The sequence below is a fragment of the Schistocerca piceifrons genome, unplaced genomic scaffold (assembly GCF_021461385.2).
Source record: "Schistocerca piceifrons isolate TAMUIC-IGC-003096 unplaced genomic scaffold, iqSchPice1.1 HiC_scaffold_681, whole genome shotgun sequence".
In the NCBI taxonomy this organism is placed as follows: Eukaryota; Metazoa; Arthropoda; class Insecta; order Orthoptera; family Acrididae; genus Schistocerca; species Schistocerca piceifrons.
The window spans coordinates 144,374-164,501 of record NW_025728928.1 but is presented as its reverse complement, the minus strand read 5'-3'; the positions used below and the strand labels follow the sequence as shown (position 1 = coordinate 164,501).

Genomic DNA, 20,128 nt, shown 5'->3' with positions numbered 1-20,128 from the left:
AGCGTCTGAGTGGGGAACCGCGCGTGCTGCGTTCTCGGTTCTTCTCAAGGGAATCCCGCTATACATTCTTGTGGATCGTGCATCTCAAGCGCGCAAGCCACACGGCACCGCGGGAAAAGCAAAACGATGCATCGGCCGGGAATCGAACCCGGGCCGCCCGCGTGGCAGGCGAGCATTCTACCACTGAACCACCGATGCTCAGACCAGTAGCAATCTTTCGCTGCTTCCCGAGCAGATGTCTCGAGATAACGTGGGACTGCCGTCAAGCGCCGTAGCATTCTGTCGAGAAAATGCTGCAGACGCTGAATCCTGCACTGTACTGCCTAAAAATGCCGCCAGAACGCCGTCCTCTGCGTCCTCTTGCGTCGCCGGCGCCGACTCTTGCCAAAGGGTGCGAAATGTGCATGGATACGCCGTGCGAATGCATCTGCATGTGCTCCCCTAGCCTACCTCGTAATGCGCCTAGGGCTACGATCACCTTCGGCCGCTGCCGACTGGCGGGAAGCCGACACAGCGCGGCGTGGGGGCGCCCGGTTGTGCGGTGGTGGTGTAAAGGTCAGCATAGTTGCCTTGCAAGCAGTTGATCCGGGTTCGATTCCCGGCCACCGCAGCAGGCTTTCAGCTTTGCGTGTGAGTACTTTTGCCACGCGCCGTTAAATTAATGTTCTTTCTCCCTCTTACTCGCTGCAGACCAGCCTACAGTGTGTCTCGACTTTGCTCAGCTGACGCGAGAGCTGACGCTCTCCAGTCGGCCTATATCAAAACGACAAGCACGAGAAACGACTGAGAGAGGCAGGGAGAGGCGAGGCGGTGGACACACAGCACGCCCCTTCATTTCACGGTGGCGTCTCCCTCACTGAATCGGTCTGCAGCTGCGAAAACAAAGGAGAAAGAAAAATAGGAAGCAAAATTGCCAACAGTACCCTGTGTTCCCATGCGGTCACCCGCCCAAGCACTGACAAGGGCCAAAGTTGTTACACGTCGGCAATCGGGCATTTTCTTTCATTTTCTCTTTGCCGTATGAGAACCAGCGTATTCAACATATTGTGACCATTGCCGAGCGAATGCTGCAGCGCTTCCCGACGAGTCGGGTTCGGATCCTCTGCCAACGTCCACGCACGGCGATGATCTTTTGGTCATCACACTCGCCAGCTGAAATCGGCGCTGCCTTTTCGTAGTAGTAAAAGCCTACTGGCCCGTGGGGGGATCGAACACCACGACCTTCGCGTTATTAGCACGACGCTCTAACCAACTGAGCTAACGGGCCTCGACGCGGACGGTTGCTCAGCCCTACGCTGGAAACACGTCGCATGAAGCCACACGCCACTTCTAGGGTCACCGTGTGTCTGCTTCGCCCGTCTATGTTCTGCTGGCGGTCACGAAACAGTAGCTGTACTGCGAGCAGGACGGGAAACGGCAGCACGCACTGCTGAAACTTGAGACGATTCGTGTGGAAAAAATTCCGTTCCGGTACCGGCAATCGAGCCCGGGCCTCCGGGGTGATAGCCAGGCATCCTAGCCACTAGATCTCACCGGATTTGGGCGTCCGTTCGACGGATCGGATGGTCTCTCGCACATTTCGTGCCGAGGCCCGTGTCGGCACCCTTCTCTCTTTGCGAACGTCATTGCGCATACTGGCTGGCAAGGCGCGCACCTCAAAAGTCTCAGAGCAATGCTTTTGGCTTCATGCTCTACTGGGAGAAGAGGAAAAGGAAAGCTGTCAGTATCAATAACAGGAAGTATAAATTTTCTCTCTGAAGCGTTGAAACGTTGTGGATAACAAACAAGAAATAAGTTCGAGCCCTAGCGACAGCACCACCGTGAGTCACAGAAAATTAAATGCCCCGGGTGAGGATCGAACTCACGACCTTAAAATTATGAGACTTACGCGCTGACTACTGCGCTACCGAGGCACGGGGCGGACCGTTGGTCCTGGGAACTGGGCAAGTAGCGTACCCATTGTTAGACGCAGAGATACACTACTTGGTGGATAACGTGTTCTGTTGCTACACGTGCATTGCCGGCCCAGTTGATTGTGGTGGTGCTGCAGCTTTTGCAACGATGGGCAGTACTCCCCGTCGTTCAAGTTCATTGCCTCGGAGGCACCTGGACACAGCAACTTGTGAGGCCAGGCCGACGCCAGTCCGCAGAACATGACGCGAGCGTCTGAGTGGGGAACCGCGCGTGCTGCGTTCTCGGTTCTTCTCAAGGGAATCCCGCTATACATTCTTGTGGATCGTGCATCTCAAGCGCGCAAGCCACACGGCACCGCGGGAAAAGCAAAACGATGCATCGGCCGGGAATCGAACCCGGGCCGCCCGCGTGGCAGGCGAGCATTCTACCACTGAACCACCGATGCTCAGACCAGTAGCAATCTTTCGCTGCTTCCCGAGCAGATGTCTCGAGATAACGTGGGACTGCCGTCAAGCGCCGTAGCATTCTGTCGAGAAAATGCTGCAGACGCTGAATCCTGCACTGTACTGCCTAAAAATGCCGCCAGAACGCCGTCCTCTGCGTCCTCTTGCGTCGCCGGCGCCGACTCTTGCCAAAGGGTGCGAAATGTGCATGGATACGCCGTGCGAATGCATCTGCATGTGCTCCCCTAGCCTACCTCGTAATGCGCCTAGGGCTACGATCACCTTCGGCCGCTGCCGACTGGCGGGAAGCCGACACAGCGCGGCGTGGGGGCGCCCGGTTGTGCGGTGGTGGTGTAAAGGTCAGCATAGTTGCCTTGCAAGCAGTTGATCCGGGTTCGATTCCCGGCCACCGCAGCAGGCTTTCAGCTTTGCGTGTGAGTACTTTTGCCACGCGCCGTTAAATTAATGTTCTTTCTCCCTCTTACTCGCTGCAGACCAGCCTACAGTGTGTCTCGACTTTGCTCAGCTGACGCGAGAGCTGACGCTCTCCAGTCGGCCTATATCAAAACGACAAGCACGAGAAACGACTGAGAGAGGCAGGGAGAGGCGAGGCGGTGGACACACAGCACGCCCCTTCATTTCACGGTGGCGTCTCCCTCACTGAATCGGTCTGCAGCTGCGAAAACAAAGGAGAAAGAAAAATAGGAAGCAAAATTGCCAACAGTACCCTGTGTTCCCATGCGGTCACCCGCCCAAGCACTGACAAGGGCCAAAGTTGTTACACGTCGGCAATCGGGCATTTTCTTTCATTTTCTCTTTGCCGTATGAGAACCAGCGTATTCAACATATTGTGACCATTGCCGAGCGAATGCTGCAGCGCTTCCCGACGAGTCGGGTTCGGATCCTCTGCCAACGTCCACGCACGGCGATGATCTTTTGGTCATCACACTCGCCAGCTGAAATCGGCGCTGCCTTTTCGTAGTAGTAAAAGCCTACTGGCCCGTGGGGGGATCGAACACCACGACCTTCGCGTTATTAGCACGACGCTCTAACCAACTGAGCTAACGGGCCTCGACGCGGACGGTTGCTCAGCCCTACGCTGGAAACACGTCGCATGAAGCCACACGCCACTTCTAGGGTCACCGTGTGTCTGCTTCGCCCGTCTATGTTCTGCTGGCGGTCACGAAACAGTAGCTGTACTGCGAGCAGGACGGGAAACGGCAGCACGCACTGCTGAAACTTGAGACGATTCGTGTGGAAAAAATTCCGTTCCGGTACCGGCAATCGAGCCCGGGCCTCCGGGGTGATAGCCAGGCATCCTAGCCACTAGATCTCACCGGATTTGGGCGTCCGTTCGACGGATCGGATGGTCTCTCGCACATTTCGTGCCGAGGCCCGTGTCGGCACCCTTCTCTCTTTGCGAACGTCATTGCGCATACTGGCTGGCAAGGCGCGCACCTCAAAAGTCTCAGAGCAATGCTTTTGGCTTCATGCTCTACTGGGAGAAGAGGAAAAGGAAAGCTGTCAGTATCAATAACAGGAAGTATAAATTTTCTCTCTGAAGCGTTGAAACGTTGTGGATAACAAACAAGAAATAAGTTCGAGCCCTAGCGACAGCACCACCGTGAGTCACAGAAAATTAAATGCCCCGGGTGAGGATCGAACTCACGACCTTAAAATTATGAGACTTACGCGCTGACTACTGCGCTACCGAGGCACGGGGCGGACCGTTGGTCCTGGGAACTGGGCAAGTAGCGTACCCATTGTTAGACGCAGAGATACACTACTTGGTGGATAACGTGTTCTGTTGCTACACGTGCATTGCCGGCCCAGTTGATTGTGGTGGTGCTGCAGCTTTTGCAACGATGGGCAGTACTCCCCGTCGTTCAAGTTCATTGCCTCGGAGGCACCTGGACACAGCAACTTGTGAGGCCAGGCCGACGCCAGTCCGCAGAACATGACGCGAGCGTCTGAGTGGGGAACCGCGCGTGCTGCGTTCTCGGTTCTTCTCAAGGGAATCCCGCTATACATTCTTGTGGATCGTGCATCTCAAGCGCGCAAGCCACACGGCACCGCGGGAAAAGCAAAACGATCCATCGGCCGGGAATCGAACCCGGGCCGCCCGCGTGGCAGGCGAGCATTCTACCACTGAACCACCGATGCTCAGACCAGTAGCAATCTTTCGCTGCTTCCCGAGCAGATGTCTCGAGATAACGTGGGACTGCCGTCAAGCGCCGTAGCATTCTGTCGAGAAAATGCTGCAGACGCTGAATCCTGCACTGTACTGCCTAAAAATGCCGCCAGAACGCCGTCCTCTGCGTCCTCTTGCGTCGCCGGCGCCGACTCTTGCCAAAGGGTGCGAAATGTGCATGGATACGCCGTGCGAATGCATCTGCATGTGCTCCCCTAGCCTACCTCGTAATGCGCCTAGGGCTACGATCACCTTCGGCCGCTGCCGACTGGCGGGAAGCCGACACAGCGCGGCGTGGGGGCGCCCGGTTGTGCGGTGGTGGTGTAAAGGTCAGCATAGTTGCCTTGCAAGCAGTTGATCCGGGTTCGATTCCCGGCCACCGCAGCAGGCTTTCAGCTTTGCGTGTGAGTACTTTTGCCACGCGCCGTTAAATTAATGTTCTTTCTCCCTCTTACTCGCTGCAGACCAGCCTACAGTGTGTCTCGACTTGTCTCGACTTTGCTCAGCTGACGCGAGAGCTGACGCTCTCCAGTCGGCCTATATCAAAACGACAAGCACGAGAAACGACTGAGAGAGGCAGGGAGAGGCGAGGTGGTGGACACACAGCACGCCCCTTCATTTCACGGTGGCGTCTCCCTCACTGAATCGGTCTGCAGCTGCGAAAACAAAGGAGAAAGAAAAATAGGAAGCAAAATTGCCAACAGTACCCTGTGTTCCCATGCGGTCACCCGCCCAAGCACTGACAAGGGCCAAAGTTGTTACACGTCGGCAATCGGGCATTTTCTTTCATTTTCTCTTTGCCGTATGAGAACCAGCGTATTCAACATATTGTGACCATTGCCGAGCGAATGCTGCAGCGCTTCCCGACGAGTCGGGTTCGGATCCTCTGCCAACGTCCACGCACGGCGATGATCTTTTGGTCATCACACTCGCCAGCTGAAATCGGCGATGCCTTTTCGTAGTAGTAAAAGCCTACTGGCCCGTGGGGGGATCGAACACCACGACCTTCGCGTTATTAGCACGACGCTCTAACCAACTGAGCTAACGGGCCTCGACGCGGACGGTTGCTCAGCCCTACGCTGGAAACACGTCGCATGAAGCCACACGCCACTTCTAGGGTCACCGTGTGTCTGCTTCGCCCGTCTATGTTCTGCTGGCGGTCACGAAACAGTAGCTGTACTGCGAGCAGGACGGGAAACGGCAGCACGCACTGCTGAAACTTGAGACGATTCGTGTGGAAAAAATTCCGTTCCGGTACCGGCAATCGAGCCCGGGCCTCCGGGGTGATAGCCAGGCATCCTAGCCACTAGATCTCACCGGATTTGGGCGTCCGTTCGACGGATCGGATGGTCTCTCGCACATTTCGTGCCGAGGCCCGTGTCGGCACCCTTCTCTCTTTGCGAACGTCATTGCGCATACTGGCTGGCAAGGCGCGCACCTCAAAAGTCTCAGAGCAATGCTTTTGGCTTCATGCTCTACTGGGAGAAGAGGAAAAGGAAAGCTGTCAGTATCAATAACAGGAAGTATAAATTTTCTCTCTGAAGCGTTGAAACGTTGTGGATAACAAACAAGAAATAAGTTCGAGCCCTAGCGACAGCACCACCGTGAGTCACAGAAAATTAAATGCCCCGGGTGAGGATCGAACTCACGACCTTAAAATTATGAGACTTACGCGCTGACTACTGCGCTACCGAGGCACGGGACGGACCGTTGGTCCTGGGAACTGGGCAAGTAGCGTACCCATTGTTAGACGCAGAGATACACTACTTGGTGGATAACGTGTTCTGTTGCTACACGTGCATTGCCGGCCCAGTTGATTGTGGTGGTGCTGCAGCTTTTGCAACGATGGGCAGTACTCCCCGTCGTTCAAGTTCATTGCCTCGGAGGCACCTGGACACAGCAACTTGTGAGGCCAGGCCGACGCCAGTCCGCAGAACATGACGCGAGCGTCTGAGTGGGGAACCGCGCGTGCTGCGTTCTCGGTTCTTCTCAAGGGAATCCCGCTATACATTCTTGTGGATCGTGCATCTCAAGCGCGCAAGCCACACGGCACCGCGGGAAAAGCAAAACGATGCATCGGCCGGGAATCGAACCCGGGCCGCCCGCGTGGCAGGCGAGCATTCTACCACTGAACCACCGATGCTCAGACCAGTAGCAATCTTTCGCTGCTTCCCGAGCAGATGTCTCGAGATAACGTGGGACTGCCGTCAAGCGCCGTAGCATTCTGTCGAGAAAATGCTGCAGACGCTGAATCCTGCACTGTACTGCCTAAAAATGCCGCCAGAACGCCGTCCTCTGCGTCCTCTTGCGTCGCCGGCGCCGACTCTTGCCAAAGGGTGCGAAATGTGCATGGATACGCCGTGCGAATGCATCTGCATGTGCTCCCCTAGCCTACCTCGTAATGCGCCTAGGGCTACGATCACCTTCGGCCGCTGCCGACTGGCGGGAAGCCGACACAGCGCGGCGTGGGGGCGCCCGGTTGTGCGGTGGTGGTGTAAAGGTCAGCATAGTTGCCTTGCAAGCAGTTGATCCGGGTTCGATTCCCGGCCACCGCAGCAGGCTTTCAGCTTTGCGTGTGAGTACTTTTGCCACGCGCCGTTAAATTAATGTTCTTTCTCCCTCTTACTCGCTGCAGACCAGCCTACAGTGTGTCTCGACTTGTCTCGACTTTGCTCAGCTGACGCGAGAGCTGACGCTCTCCAGTCGGCCTATATCAAAACGACAAGCACGAGAAACGACTGAGAGAGGCAGGGAGAGGCGAGGTGGTGGACACACAGCACGCCCCTTCATTTCACGGTGGCGTCTCCCTCACTGAATCGGTCTGCAGCTGCGAAAACAAAGGAGAAAGAAAAATAGGAAGCAAAATTGCCAACAGTACCCTGTGTTCCCATGCGGTCACCCGCCCAAGCACTGACAAGGGCCAAAGTTGTTACACGTCGGCAATCGGGCATTTTCTTTCATTTTCTCTTTGCCGTATGAGAACCAGCGTATTCAACATATTGTGACCATTGCCGAGCGAATGCTGCAGCGCTTCCCGACGAGTCGGGTTCGGATCCTCTGCCAACGTCCACGCACGGCGATGATCTTTTGGTCATCACACTCGCCAGCTGAAATCGGCGATGCCTTTTCGTAGTAGTAAAAGCCTACTGGCCCGTGGGGGGATCGAACACCACGACCTTCGCGTTATTAGCACGACGCTCTAACCAACTGAGCTAACGGGCCTCGACGCGGACGGTTGCTCAGCCCTACGCTGGAAACACGTCGCATGAAGCCACACGCCACTTCTAGGGTCACCGTGTGTCTGCTTCGCCCGTCTATGTTCTGCTGGCGGTCACGAAACAGTAGCTGTACTGCGAGCAGGACGGGAAACGGCAGCACGCACTGCTGAAACTTGAGACGATTCGTGTGGAAAAAATTCCGTTCCGGTACCGGCAATCGAGCCCGGGCCTCCGGGGTGATAGCCAGGCATCCTAGCCACTAGATCTCACCGGATTTGGGCGTCCGTTCGACGGATCGGATGGTCTCTCGCACATTTCGTGCCGAGGCCCGTGTCGGCACCCTTCTCTCTTTGCGAACGTCATTGCGCATACTGGCTGGCAAGGCGCGCACCTCAAAAGTCTCAGAGCAATGCTTTTGGCTTCATGCTCTACTGGGAGAAGAGGAAAAGGAAAGCTGTCAGTATCAATAACAGGAAGTATAAATTTTCTCTCTGAAGCGTTGAAACGTTGTGGATAACAAACAAGAAATAAGTTCGAGCCCTAGCGACAGCACCACCGTGAGTCAAAGAAAATTAAATGCCCCGGGTGAGGATCGAACTCACGACCTTAAAATTATGAGACTTACGCGCTGACTACTGCGCTACCGAGGCACGGGACGGACCGTTGGTCCTGGGAACTGGGCAAGTAGCGTACCCATTGTTAGACGCAGAGATACACTACTTGGTGGATAACGTGTTCTGTTGCTACACGTGCATTGCCGGCCCAGTTGATTGTGGTGGTGCTGCAGCTTTTGCAACGATGGGCAGTACTCCCCGTCGTTCAAGTTCATTGCCTCGGAGGCACCTGGACACAGCAACTTGTGAGGCCAGGCCGACGCCAGTCCGCAGAACATGACGCGAGCGTCTGAGTGGGGAACCGCGCGTGCTGCGTTCTCGGTTCTTCTCAAGGGAATCCCGCTATACATTCTTGTGGATCGTGCATCTCAAGCGCGCAAGCCACACGGCACCGCGGGAAAAGCAAAACGATGCATCGGCCGGGAATCGAACCCGGGCCGCCCGCGTGGCAGGCGAGCATTCTACCACTGAACCACCGATGCTCAGACCAGTAGCAATCTTTCGCTGCTTCCCGAGCAGATGTCTCGAGATAACGTGGGACTGCCGTCAAGCGCCGTAGCATTCTGTCGAGAAAATGCTGCAGACGCTGAATCCTGCACTGTACTGCCTAAAAATGCCGCCAGAACGCCGTCCTCTGCGTCCTCTTGCGTCGCCGGCGCCGACTCTTGCCAAAGGGTGCGAAATGTGCATGGATACGCCGTGCGAATGCATCTGCATGTGCTCCCCTAGCCTACCTCGTAATGCGCCTAGGGCTACGATCACCTTCGGCCGCTGCCGACTGGCGGGAAGCCGACACAGCGCGGCGTGGGGGCGCCCGGTTGTGCGGTGGTGGTGTAAAGGTCAGCATAGTTGCCTTGCAAGCAGTTGATCCGGGTTCGATTCCCGGCCACCGCAGCAGGCTTTCAGCTTTGCGTGTGAGTACTTTTGCCACGCGCCGTTAAATTAATGTTCTTTCTCCCTCTTACTCGCTGCAGACCAGCCTACAGTGTGTCTCGACTTGTCTCGACTTTGCTCAGCTGACGCGAGAGCTGACGCTCTCCAGTCGGCCTATATCAAAACGACAAGCACGAGAAACGACTGAGAGAGGCAGGGAGAGGCGAGGCGGTGGACACACAGCACGCCCCTTCATTTCACGGTGGCGTCTCCCTCACTGAATCGGTCTGCAGCTGCGAAAACAAAGGAGAAAGAAAAATAGGAAGCAAAATTGCCAACAGTACCCTGTGTTCCCATGCGGTCACCCGCCCAAGCACTGACAAGGGCCAAAGTTGTTACACGTCGGCAATCGGGCATTTTCTTTCATTTTCTCTTTGCCGTATGAGAACCAGCGTATTCAACATATTGTGACCATTGCCGAGCGAATGCTGCAGCGCTTCCCGACGAGTCGGGTTCGGATCCTCTGCCAACGTCCACGCACGGCGATGATCTTTTGGTCATCACACTCGCCAGCTGAAATCGGCGATGCCTTTTCGTAGTAGTAAAAGCCTACTGGCCCGTGGGGGGATCGAACACCACGACCTTCGCGTTATTAGCACGACGCTCTAACCAACTGAGCTAACGGGCCTCGACGCGGACGGTTGCTCAGCCCTACGCTGGAAACACGTCGCATGAAGCCACACGCCACTTCTAGGGTCACCGTGTGTCTGCTTCGCCCGTCTATGTTCTGCTGGCGGTCACGAAACAGTAGCTGTACTGCGAGCAGGACGGGAAACGGCAGCACGCACTGCTGAAACTTGAGACGATTCGTGTGGAAAAAATTCCGTTCCGGTACCGGCAATCGAGCCCGGGCCTCCGGGGTGATAGCCAGGCATCCTAGCCACTAGATCTCACCGGATTTGGGCGTCCGTTCGACGGATCGGATGGTCTCTCGCACATTTCGTGCCGAGGCCCGTGTCGGCACCCTTCTCTCTTTGCGAACGTCATTGCGCATACTGGCTGGCAAGGCGCGCACCTCAAAAGTCTCAGAGCAATGCTTTTGGCTTCATGCTCTACTGGGAGAAGAGGAAAAGGAAAGCTGTCAGTATCAATAACAGGAAGTATAAATTTTCTCTCTGAAGCGTTGAAACGTTGTGGATAACAAACAAGAAATAAGTTCGAGCCCTAGCGACAGCACCACCGTGAGTCACAGAAAATTAAATGCCCCGGGTGAGGATCGAACTCACGACCTTAAAATTATGAGACTTACGCGCTGACTACTGCGCTACCGAGGCACGGGGCGGACCGTTGGTCCTGGGAACTGGGCAAGTAGCGTACCCATTGTTAGACGCAGAGATACACTACTTGGTGGATAACGTGTTCTGTTGCTACACGTGCATTGCCGGCCCAGTTGATTGTGGTGGTGCTGCAGCTTTTGCAACGATGGGCAGTACTCCCCGTCGTTCAAGTTCATTGCCTCGGAGGCACCTGGACACAGCAACTTGTGAGGCCAGGCCGACGCCAGTCCGCAGAACATGACGCGAGCGTCTGAGTGGGGAACCGCGCGTGCTGCGTTCTCGGTTCTTCTCAAGGGAATCCCGCTATACATTCTTGTGGATCGTGCATCTCAAGCGCGCAAGCCACACGGCACCGCGGGAAAAGCAAAACGATGCATCGGCCGGGAATCGAACCCGGGCCGCCCGCGTGGCAGGCGAGCATTCTACCACTGAACCACCGATGCTCAGACCAGTAGCAATCTTTCGCTGCTTCCCGAGCAGATGTCTCGAGATAACGTGGGACTGCCGTCAAGCGCCGTAGCATTCTGTCGAGAAAATGCTGCAGACGCTGAATCCTGCACTGTACTGCCTAAAAATGCCGCCAGAACGCCGTCCTCTGCGTCCTCTTGCGTCGCCGGCGCCGACTCTTGCCAAAGGGTGCGAAATGTGCATGGATACGCCGTGCGAATGCATCTGCATGTGCTCCCCTAGCCTACCTCGTAATGCGCCTAGGGCTACGATCACCTTCGGCCGCTGCCGACTGGCGGGAAGCCGACACAGCGCGGCGTGGGGGCGCCCGGTTGTGCGGTGGTGGTGTAAAGGTCAGCATAGTTGCCTTGCAAGCAGTTGATCCGGGTTCGATTCCCGGCCACCGCAGCAGGCTTTCAGCTTTGCGTATGAGTACTTTTGCCACGCGCCGTTAAATTAATGTTCTTTCTCCCTCTTACTCGCTGCAGACCAGCCTACAGTGTGTCTCGACTTGTCTCGACTTTGCTCAGCTGACGCGAGAGCTGACGCTCTCCAGTCGGCCTATATCAAAACGACAAGCACGAGAAACGACTGAGAGAGGCAGGGAGAGGCGAGGCGGTGGACACACAGCACGCCCCTTCATTTCACGGTGGCGTCTCCCTCACTGAATCGGTCTGCAGCTGCGAAAACAAAGGAGAAAGAAAAATAGGAAGCAAAATTGCCAACAGTACCCTGTGTTCCCATGCGGTCACCCGCCCAAGCACTGACAAGGGCCAAAGTTGTTACACGTCGGCAATCGGGCATTTTCTTTCATTTTCTCTTTGCCGTATGAGAACCAGCGTATTCAACATATTGTGACCATTGCCGAGCGAATGCTGCAGCGCTTCCCGACGAGTCGGGTTCGGATCCTCTGCCAACGTCCACGCACGGCGATGATCTTTTGGTCATCACACTCGCCAGCTGAAATCGGCGATGCCTTTTCGTAGTAGTAAAAGCCTACTGGCCCGTGGGGGGATCGAACACCACGACCTTCGCGTTATTAGCACGACGCTCTAACCAACTGAGCTAACGGGCCTCGACGCGGACGGTTGCTCAGCCCTACGCTGGAAACACGTCGCATGAAGCCACACGCCACTTCTAGGGTCACCGTGTGTCTGCTTCGCCCGTCTATGTTCTGCTGGCGGTCACGAAACAGTAGCTGTACTGCGAGCAGGACGGGAAACGGCAGCACGCACTGCTGAAACTTGAGACGATTCGTGTGGAAAAAATTCCGTTCCGGTACCGGCAATCGAGCCCGGGCCTCCGGGGTGATAGCCAGGCATCCTAGCCACTAGATCTCACCGGATTTGGGCGTCCGTTCGACGGATCGGATGGTCTCTCGCACATTTCGTGCCGAGGCCCGTGTCGGCACCCTTCTCTCTTTGCGAACGTCATTGCGCATACTGGCTGGCAAGGCGCGCACCTCAAAAGTCTCAGAGCAATGCTTTTGGCTTCATGCTCTACTGGGAGAAGAGGAAAAGGAAAGCTGTCAGTATCAATAACAGGAAGTATAAATTTTCTCTCTGAAGCGTTGAAACGTTGTGGATAACAAACAAGAAATAAGTTCGAGCCCTAGCGACAGCACCACCGTGAGTCACAGAAAATTAAATGCCCCGGGTGAGGATCGAACTCACGACCTTAAAATTATGAGACTTACGCGCTGACTACTGCGCTACCGAGGCACGGGGCGGACCGTTGGTCCTGGGAACTGGGCAAGTAGCGTACCCATTGTTAGACGCAGAGATACACTACTTGGTGGATAACGTGTTCTGTTGCTACACGTGCATTGCCGGCCCAGTTGATTGTGGTGGTGCTGCAGCTTTTGCAACGATGGGCAGTACTCCCCGTCGTTCAAGTTCATTGCCTCGGAGGCACCTGGACACAGCAACTTGTGAGGCCAGGCCGACGCCAGTCCGCAGAACATGACGCGAGCGTCTGAGTGGGGAACCGCGCGTGCTGCGTTCTCGGTTCTTCTCAAGGGAATCCCGCTATACATTCTTGTGGATCGTGCATCTCAAGCGCGCAAGCCACACGGCACCGCGGGAAAAGCAAAACGATGCATCGGCCGGGAATCGAACCCGGGCCGCCCGCGTGGCAGGCGAGCATTCTACCATTTTTTTTTTTTTTTTTTTTTTTTTTTTTTTTTTTTTTTTTTTTTTTTTTTTGGCCTCCCAACTCCCCTTATAGCCCTCCTTACTCTCACCAAAATATGCCTTCTTCGGCGAGCTTCATCGCTATATTTGCTGGACTGTCGAACTTCGTGGAACAGTGGTATAACTTAAAACAAAATCATCTTCTGCTCAGTTAGTGTGGTGTCTTCTTCCACAGAAAAATGGAGAACTAAGAAAAATTTTATCGCGGAATTCGTGGACGGTCTTCTTTCCTCCGCTGGTTCAACTCTTCTGCTCGTAGTTCAACTAAACTCATATTCCGCTTAAAAGAAAAATATATTGTCCCTCCTGACTAACGTCAGTCACTCCGATGTAGCAGAGAGTTGTTACAAAACAGGTGTCAACGCAGGACAACAGCACAACATGACAGTTTATGTCGATGTGTGCATCACACGAAAGAAACAGAAATCACAGGAAAGTAATAAAATGAAATCGCGACAGTCCGGAAACAGAATTTAAGAGATTGGAAAAAAAACACTCCTGCAACTATGAATGTTCCACACAAACAGGCTGTATCTTCTAAAATACCCATGAAGTCTTGTGAACAAAATAAAATTCCTCAAAAGTAAAAGGACATTCCTCCCTTGGAGATAAAACCAGAACGACCCGTAGTGTGGGTGTGGCACAAGTCACCAACCATAACGCAAATAAAACAAAGAAAAGAAGGAAAAAGAAAGTAAAAATAGAACGCGTCAGCTCAGTAAATCTCAGTTCAAGGTGTTTGCCGCAGTTCCATTTCATAGCCGTAATCCAAGGCCGCCTTCAAAAAATTCGCAAACAGTTCGCGAAAGTGAACGCAATCCTTCAGTGTCATATACTGGGCCCACAAATAATCCAGGTAAATCACAGTATCAGTGACGGCCATATCGATAAGGGCATAAATCGTATGCCCTAAGATCCAGACAGTGGCGTTATTTTTCGTCCGCGGGAAAGCTTTGAAGTTAGGCACTATCACACGACGAACAGTCACAAGGTGAGGAGGCGTTCGATTAATGTGGGCGACCATTCGTTGACACAGCCGCCATACCGTCGACACCGATGCACACTCAAAACGATGTTCCCGTGTGTCCACAGCACCACATCTACCACAGTTGGCAGAGGGAAGGAGATGAATGTCGGCAAGCCGCTGGTTCGTCGCTAGGGTGTTGTTGACGATCTTAAACCAGAGCGCACTGACATCCGACGGCAACACCGGGTTGTTGATGTTTGCCCACACGTTCACCCATTCCACTGTAGGGTTCCGGAACACCAGTTTATGACGCGGAGGTTGTCCAGTCAGGGCAACGTAGAGTCCGCGGGCGGTCCTGTGTCTGTCGGTAGCCGTTGACAGAGCGTAGCTCCTCGTTAAAAAGTACTCCCGTATGTAGGACATCTTATACGGGGTGGCCGCGAGAGAGACGGGCGCCGCTTCAGAGCGTGGGCGGACCACTGAACCACCGATGCTCAGACCAGTAGCAATCTTTCGCTGCTTCCCGAGCAGATGTCTCGAGATAACGTGGGACTGCCGTCAAGCGCCGTAGCATTCTGTCGAGAAAATGCTGCAGACGCTGAATCCTGCACTGTACTGCCTAAAAATGCCGCCAGAACGCCGTCCTCTGCGTCCTCTTGCGTCGCCGGCGCCGACTCTTGCCAAAGGGTGCGAAATGTGCATGGATACGCCGTGCGAATGCATCTGCATGTGCTCCCCTAGCCTACCTCGTAATGCGCCTAGGGCTACGATCACCTTCGGCCGCTGCCGACTGGCGGGAAGCCGACACAGCGCGGCGTGGGGGCGCCCGGTTGTGCGGTGGTGGTGTAAAGGTCAGCATAGTTGCCTTGCAAGCAGTTGATCCGGGTTCGATTCCCGGCCACCGCAGCAGGCTTTCAGCTTTGCGTATGAGTACTTTTGCCACGCGCCGTTAAATTAATGTTCTTTCTCCCTCTTACTCGCTGCAGACCAGCCTACAGTGTGTCTCGACTTGTCTCGACTTTGCTCAGCTGACGCGAGAGCTGACGCTCTCCAGTCGGCCTATATCAAAACGACAAGCACGAGAAACGACTGAGAGAGGCAGGGAGAGGCGAGGCGGTGGACACACAGCACGCCCCTTCATTTCACGGTGGCGTCTCCCTCACTGAATCGGTCTGCAGCTGCGAAAACAAAGGAGAAAGAAAAATAGGAAGCAAAATTGCCAACAGTACCCTGTGTTCCCATGCGGTCACCCGCCCAAGCACTGACAAGGGCCAAAGTTGTTACACGTCGGCAATCGGGCATTTTCTTTCATTTTCTCTTTGCCGTATGAGAACCAGCGTATTCAACATATTGTGACCATTGCCGAGCGAATGCTGCAGCGCTTCCCGACGAGTCGGGTTCGGATCCTCTGCCAACGTCCACGCACGGCGATGATCTTTTGGTCATCACACTCGCCAGCTGAAATCGGCGCTGCCTTTTCGTAGTAGTAAAAGTCTACTGGCCCGTGGGGGGATCGAACCCACGACCTTCGCGTTATTAGCACGACGCTCTAACCAACTGAGCTAACGGGCCTCGACGCGGACGGTTGCTCAGCCCTACGCTGGAAACACGTCGCATGAAGCCACACGCCACTTCTAGGGTCACCGTGTGTCTGCTTCGCCCGTCTATGTTCTGCTGGCGGTCACGAAACAGTAGCTGTACTGCGAGCAGGACGGGAAACGGCAGCACGCACTGCTGAAACTTGAGACGATTCGTGTGGAAAAAATTCCGTTCCGGTTCCGGCAATCGAGCCCGGGCCTCCGGGGTGATAGCCAGGCATCCTAGCCACTAGATCTCACCGGATTTGGGCGTCCGTTCGACGGATCGGATGGTCTCTCGCACCCTTCTCTCTTTGCGAACGTCATTGCGCATACTGGCTGGCAAGGCGCGCACCTCAAAAGTCTCAGAGCAATGCTTTTGGCTTCATGCTCTACTGGGAGAAGAGGAAAAGGAAAGCTGTCAGTATCAATAACAGGAAGTATAAATTTTCTCTCTGAAGCGTTGAAACGTTGTGGATAACAAACAAGAAATAAGTTCGAGCCGTAGCGACAGCACCACCGTGAGTCACAGAAAATTAAATGCCCCGGGTGAGGATCGAACTCACGACCTTAAAATTATGAGACTTACGCGCTGACTACTGCGCTACCGAGGCACGGGGCGGACCGTCGGTCCTGGGAACTGGGCAAGTAGCGTACCCATTGTTAGACGCAGAGATACACTACTTGGTGGATAACGTGTTCTGTTGCTACACGTGCATTGCCGGCCCAGTTGATTGTGGTGGTGCTGCAGCTTTTGCAACGATGGGCAGTACTCCCCGTCGTTCAAGTTCATTGCCTCGGAGGCACCTGGACACAGCAACTTGTGAGGCCAGGCCGACGCCAGTCCGCAGAACATGACGCGAGCGTCTGAGTGGGGAACCGCGCGTGCTGCGTTCTCGGTTCTTCTCAAGGGAATCCCGCTATACATTCTTGTGGATCGTGCATCTCAAGCGCGCAAGCCACACGGCACCGCGGGAAAAGCAAAACGATGCATCGGCCGGGAATCGAACCCGGGCCGCCCGCGTGGCAGGCGAGCATTCTACCACTTTTGGCCTCCCAACTCCCCTTATAGCCCTCCTTACTCTCACCAAAATATGCCTTCTTCGGCGAGCTTCATCGCTATATTTGCTGGACTGTCGAACTTCGTGGAACAGTGGTATAACTTAAAACAAAATCATCTTCTGCTCAGTTAGTGTGGTGTCTTCTTCCACAGAAAAATGGAGAACTAAGAAAAATTTTATCGCGGAATTCGTGGACGGTCTTCTTTCCTCCGCTGGTTCAACTCTTCTGCTCGTAGTTCAACTAAACTCATATTCCGCTTAAAAGAAAAATATATTGTCCCTCCTGACTAACGTCAGTCACTCCGATGTAGCAGAGAGTTGTTACAAAACAGGTGTCAACGCAGGACAACAGCACAACATGACAGTTTATGTCGATGTGTGCATCACACGAAAGAAACAGAAATCACAGGAAAGTAATAAAATGAAATCGCGACAGTCCGGAAACAGAATTTAAGAGATTGGAAAAAAAACACTCCTGCAACTATGAATGTTCCACACAAACAGGCTGTATCTTCTAAAATACCCATGAAGTCTTGTGAACAAAATAAAATTCCTCAAAAGTAAAAGGACATTCCTCCCTTGGAGATAAAACCAGAACGACCCGTAGTGTGGGTGTGGCACAAGTCACCAACCATAACGCAAATAAAACAAAGAAAAGAAGGAAAAAGAAAGTAAAAATAGAACGCGTCAGCTCAGTAAATCTCAGTTCAAGGTGTTTGCCGCAGTTCCATTTCATAGCCGTAATCCAAGGCCGCCTTCAAAAAATTCGCAAACAGTTCGCGAAAGTGAACGCAATCCTTCAGTGTCATATACTGGGCCCACAAATAATCCAGGTAAATCACAGTATCAGTGACGGCCATATCGATAAGGGCATAAATCGTATGCCCTAAGATCCAGACAGTGGCGTTATTTTTCGTCCGCGGGAAAGCTTTGAAGTTAGGCACTATCACACGACGAACAGTCACAAGGTGAGGAGGCGTTCGATTAATGTGGGCGACCATTCGTTGACACAGCCGCCATACCGTCGACACCGATGCACACTCAAAACGATGTTCCCGTGTGTCCACAGCACCACATCTACCACAGTTGGCAGAGGGAAGGAGATGAATGTCGGCAAGCCGCTGGTTCGTCGCTAGGGTGTTGTTGACGATCTTAAACCAGAGCGCACTGACATCCGACGGCAACACCGGGTTGTTGATGTTTGCCCACACGTTCACCCATTCCACTGTAGGGTTCCGGAACACCAGTTTATGACGCGGAGGTTGTCCAGTCAGGGCAACGTAGAGTCCGCGGGCGGTCCTGTGTCTGTCGGTAGCCGTTGACAGAGCGTAGCTCCTCGTTAAAAAGTACTCCCGTATGTAGGACATCTTATACGGGGTGGCCGCGAGAGAGACGGGCGCCGCTTCAGAGCGTGGGCGGACCACTGAACCACCGATGCTCAGACCAGTAGCAATCTTTCGCTGCTTCCCGAGCAGATGTCTCGAGATAACGTGGGACTGCCGTCAAGCGCCGTAGCATTCTGTCGAGAAAATGCTGCAGACGCTGAATCCTGCACTGTACTGCCTAAAAATGCCGCCAGAACGCCGTCCTCTGCGTCCTCTTGCGTCGCCGGCGCCGACTCTTGCCAAAGGGTGCGAAATGTGCATGGATACGCCGTGCGAATGCATCTGCATGTGCTCCCCTAGCCTACCTCGTAATGCGCCTAGGGCTACGATCACCTTCGGCCGCTGCCGACTGGCGGGAAGCCGACACAGCGCGGCGTGGGGGCGCCCGGTTGTGCGGTGGTGGTGTAAAGGTCAGCATAGTTGCCTTGCAAGCAGTTGATCCGGGTTCGATTCCCGGCCACCGCAGCAGGCTTTCAGCTTTGCGTATGAGTACTTTTGCCACGCGCCGTTAAATTAATGTTCTTTCTCCCTCTTACTCGCTGCAGACCAGCCTACAGTGTGTCTCGACTTGTCTCGACTTTGCTCAGCTGACGCGAGAGCTGACGCTCTCCAGTCGGCCTATATCAAAACGACAAGCACGAGAAACGACTGAGAGAGGCAGGGAGAGGCGAGGCGGTGGACACACAGCACGCCCCTTCATTTCACGGTGGCGTCTCCCTCACTGAATCGGTCTGCAGCTGCGAAAACAAAGGAGAAAGAAAAATAGGAAGCAAAATTGCCAACAGTACCCTGTGTTCCCATGCGGTCACCCGCCCAAGCACTGACAAGGGCCAAAGTTGTTACACGTCGGCAATCGGGCATTTTCTTTCATTTTCTCTTTGCCGTATGAGAACCAGCGTATTCAACATATTGTGACCATTGCCGAGCGAATGCTGCAGCGCTTCCCGACGAGTCGGGTTCGGATCCTCTGCCAACGTCCACGCACGGCGATGATCTTTTGGTCATCACACTCGCCAGCTGAAATCGGCGCTGCCTTTTCGTAGTAGTAAAAGTCTACTGGCCCGTGGGGGGATCGAACCCACGACCTTCGCGTTATTAGCACGACGCTCTAACCAACTGAGCTAACGGGCCTCGACGCGGACGGTTGCTCAGCCCTACGCTGGAAACACGTCGCATGAAGCCACACGCCACTTCTAGGGTCACCGTGTGTCTGCTTCGCCCGTCTATGTTCTGCTGGCGGTCACGAAACAGTAGCTGTACTGCGAGCAGGACGGGAAACGGCAGCACGCACTGCTGAAACTTGAGACGATTCGTGTGGAAAAAATTCCGTTCCGGTTCCGGCAATCGAGCCCGGGCCTCCGGGGTGATAGCCAGGCATCCTAGCCACTAGATCTCACCGGATTTGGGCGTCCGTTCGACGGATCGGATGGTCTCTCGCACCCTTCTCTCTTTGCGAACGTCATTGCGCATACTGGCTGGCAAGGCGCGCACCTCAAAAGTCTCAGAGCAATGCTTTTGGCTTCATGCTCTACTGGGAGAAGAGGAAAAGGAAAGCTGTCAGTATCAATAACAGGAAGTATAAATTTTCTCTCTGAAGCGTTGAAACGTTGTGGATAACAAACAAGAAATAAGTTCGAGCCGTAGCGACAGCACCACCGTGAGTCACAGAAAATTAAATGCCCCGGGTGAGGATCGAACTCACGACCTTAAAATTATGAGACTTACGCGCTGACTACTGCGCTACCGAGGCACGGGGCGGACCGTCGGTCCTGGGAACTGGGCAAGTAGCGTACCCATTGTTAGACGCAGAGATACACTACTTGGTGGATAACGTGTTCTGTTGCTACACGTGCATTGCCGGCCCAGTTGATTGTGGTGGTGCTGCAGCTTTTGCAACGATGGGCAGTAC

The 20,128-nt window shown here is 54.4% G+C and overlaps 30 non-coding genes across 30 annotated transcripts; 8 read left to right on the top strand and 22 right to left on the bottom strand.

Annotated features, from left to right (window-relative positions):
* Positions 1–127: 127 nt before the first annotated feature.
* Positions 128–198, bottom strand: Trnag-gcc. The gene has a single exon. It is a non-coding gene; the product is annotated as a tRNA-Gly (tRNA).
* Positions 199–538: 340 nt separating this feature from the next.
* On the top strand, positions 539–610 carry Trnaa-ugc. The gene has a single exon. It is a non-coding gene; the product is annotated as a tRNA-Ala (tRNA).
* A 582-nt stretch (positions 611–1,192) lies between these two features.
* On the bottom strand, positions 1,193–1,267 carry Trnai-aau. The gene has a single exon. It is a non-coding gene; the product is annotated as a tRNA-Ile (tRNA).
* Positions 1,268–1,840: 573 nt separating this feature from the next.
* Positions 1,841–1,913, bottom strand: Trnam-cau. The gene has a single exon. It is a non-coding gene; the product is annotated as a tRNA-Met (tRNA).
* A 375-nt stretch (positions 1,914–2,288) lies between these two features.
* Trnag-gcc lies at positions 2,289–2,359 on the bottom strand. Its single transcript has one exon. It is a non-coding gene; the product is annotated as a tRNA-Gly (tRNA).
* Positions 2,360–2,699: 340 nt separating this feature from the next.
* On the top strand, positions 2,700–2,771 carry Trnaa-ugc. Its single transcript has one exon. It is a non-coding gene; the product is annotated as a tRNA-Ala (tRNA).
* A 582-nt stretch (positions 2,772–3,353) lies between these two features.
* Trnai-aau lies at positions 3,354–3,428 on the bottom strand. The gene has a single exon. It is a non-coding gene; the product is annotated as a tRNA-Ile (tRNA).
* A 573-nt stretch (positions 3,429–4,001) lies between these two features.
* Positions 4,002–4,074, bottom strand: Trnam-cau. The gene has a single exon. It is a non-coding gene; the product is annotated as a tRNA-Met (tRNA).
* Positions 4,075–4,449: 375 nt separating this feature from the next.
* Positions 4,450–4,520, bottom strand: Trnag-gcc. The gene has a single exon. It is a non-coding gene; the product is annotated as a tRNA-Gly (tRNA).
* Positions 4,521–4,860: 340 nt separating this feature from the next.
* On the top strand, positions 4,861–4,932 carry Trnaa-ugc. Its single transcript has one exon. It is a non-coding gene; the product is annotated as a tRNA-Ala (tRNA).
* A 592-nt stretch (positions 4,933–5,524) lies between these two features.
* On the bottom strand, positions 5,525–5,599 carry Trnai-aau. Its single transcript has one exon. It is a non-coding gene; the product is annotated as a tRNA-Ile (tRNA).
* Positions 5,600–6,172: 573 nt separating this feature from the next.
* Trnam-cau lies at positions 6,173–6,245 on the bottom strand. The gene has a single exon. It is a non-coding gene; the product is annotated as a tRNA-Met (tRNA).
* A 375-nt stretch (positions 6,246–6,620) lies between these two features.
* On the bottom strand, positions 6,621–6,691 carry Trnag-gcc. Its single transcript has one exon. It is a non-coding gene; the product is annotated as a tRNA-Gly (tRNA).
* A 340-nt stretch (positions 6,692–7,031) lies between these two features.
* Trnaa-ugc lies at positions 7,032–7,103 on the top strand. Its single transcript has one exon. It is a non-coding gene; the product is annotated as a tRNA-Ala (tRNA).
* A 592-nt stretch (positions 7,104–7,695) lies between these two features.
* Trnai-aau lies at positions 7,696–7,770 on the bottom strand. Its single transcript has one exon. It is a non-coding gene; the product is annotated as a tRNA-Ile (tRNA).
* Positions 7,771–8,343: 573 nt separating this feature from the next.
* On the bottom strand, positions 8,344–8,416 carry Trnam-cau. The gene has a single exon. It is a non-coding gene; the product is annotated as a tRNA-Met (tRNA).
* A 375-nt stretch (positions 8,417–8,791) lies between these two features.
* Trnag-gcc lies at positions 8,792–8,862 on the bottom strand. Its single transcript has one exon. It is a non-coding gene; the product is annotated as a tRNA-Gly (tRNA).
* Positions 8,863–9,202: 340 nt separating this feature from the next.
* Positions 9,203–9,274, top strand: Trnaa-ugc. Its single transcript has one exon. It is a non-coding gene; the product is annotated as a tRNA-Ala (tRNA).
* A 592-nt stretch (positions 9,275–9,866) lies between these two features.
* Trnai-aau lies at positions 9,867–9,941 on the bottom strand. Its single transcript has one exon. It is a non-coding gene; the product is annotated as a tRNA-Ile (tRNA).
* A 573-nt stretch (positions 9,942–10,514) lies between these two features.
* Trnam-cau lies at positions 10,515–10,587 on the bottom strand. Its single transcript has one exon. It is a non-coding gene; the product is annotated as a tRNA-Met (tRNA).
* Positions 10,588–10,962: 375 nt separating this feature from the next.
* On the bottom strand, positions 10,963–11,033 carry Trnag-gcc. Its single transcript has one exon. It is a non-coding gene; the product is annotated as a tRNA-Gly (tRNA).
* Positions 11,034–11,373: 340 nt separating this feature from the next.
* Trnaa-ugc lies at positions 11,374–11,445 on the top strand. The gene has a single exon. It is a non-coding gene; the product is annotated as a tRNA-Ala (tRNA).
* Positions 11,446–12,037: 592 nt separating this feature from the next.
* Positions 12,038–12,112, bottom strand: Trnai-aau. Its single transcript has one exon. It is a non-coding gene; the product is annotated as a tRNA-Ile (tRNA).
* Positions 12,113–12,685: 573 nt separating this feature from the next.
* Positions 12,686–12,758, bottom strand: Trnam-cau. Its single transcript has one exon. It is a non-coding gene; the product is annotated as a tRNA-Met (tRNA).
* Positions 12,759–15,030: 2,272 nt separating this feature from the next.
* Trnaa-ugc lies at positions 15,031–15,102 on the top strand. The gene has a single exon. It is a non-coding gene; the product is annotated as a tRNA-Ala (tRNA).
* Positions 15,103–15,694: 592 nt separating this feature from the next.
* Positions 15,695–15,768, bottom strand: Trnai-aau. Its single transcript has one exon. It is a non-coding gene; the product is annotated as a tRNA-Ile (tRNA).
* A 546-nt stretch (positions 15,769–16,314) lies between these two features.
* Positions 16,315–16,387, bottom strand: Trnam-cau. The gene has a single exon. It is a non-coding gene; the product is annotated as a tRNA-Met (tRNA).
* A 2,225-nt stretch (positions 16,388–18,612) lies between these two features.
* Trnaa-ugc lies at positions 18,613–18,684 on the top strand. Its single transcript has one exon. It is a non-coding gene; the product is annotated as a tRNA-Ala (tRNA).
* Positions 18,685–19,276: 592 nt separating this feature from the next.
* Trnai-aau lies at positions 19,277–19,350 on the bottom strand. The gene has a single exon. It is a non-coding gene; the product is annotated as a tRNA-Ile (tRNA).
* Positions 19,351–19,896: 546 nt separating this feature from the next.
* Trnam-cau lies at positions 19,897–19,969 on the bottom strand. Its single transcript has one exon. It is a non-coding gene; the product is annotated as a tRNA-Met (tRNA).
* Positions 19,970–20,128: the final 159 nt, after the last annotated feature.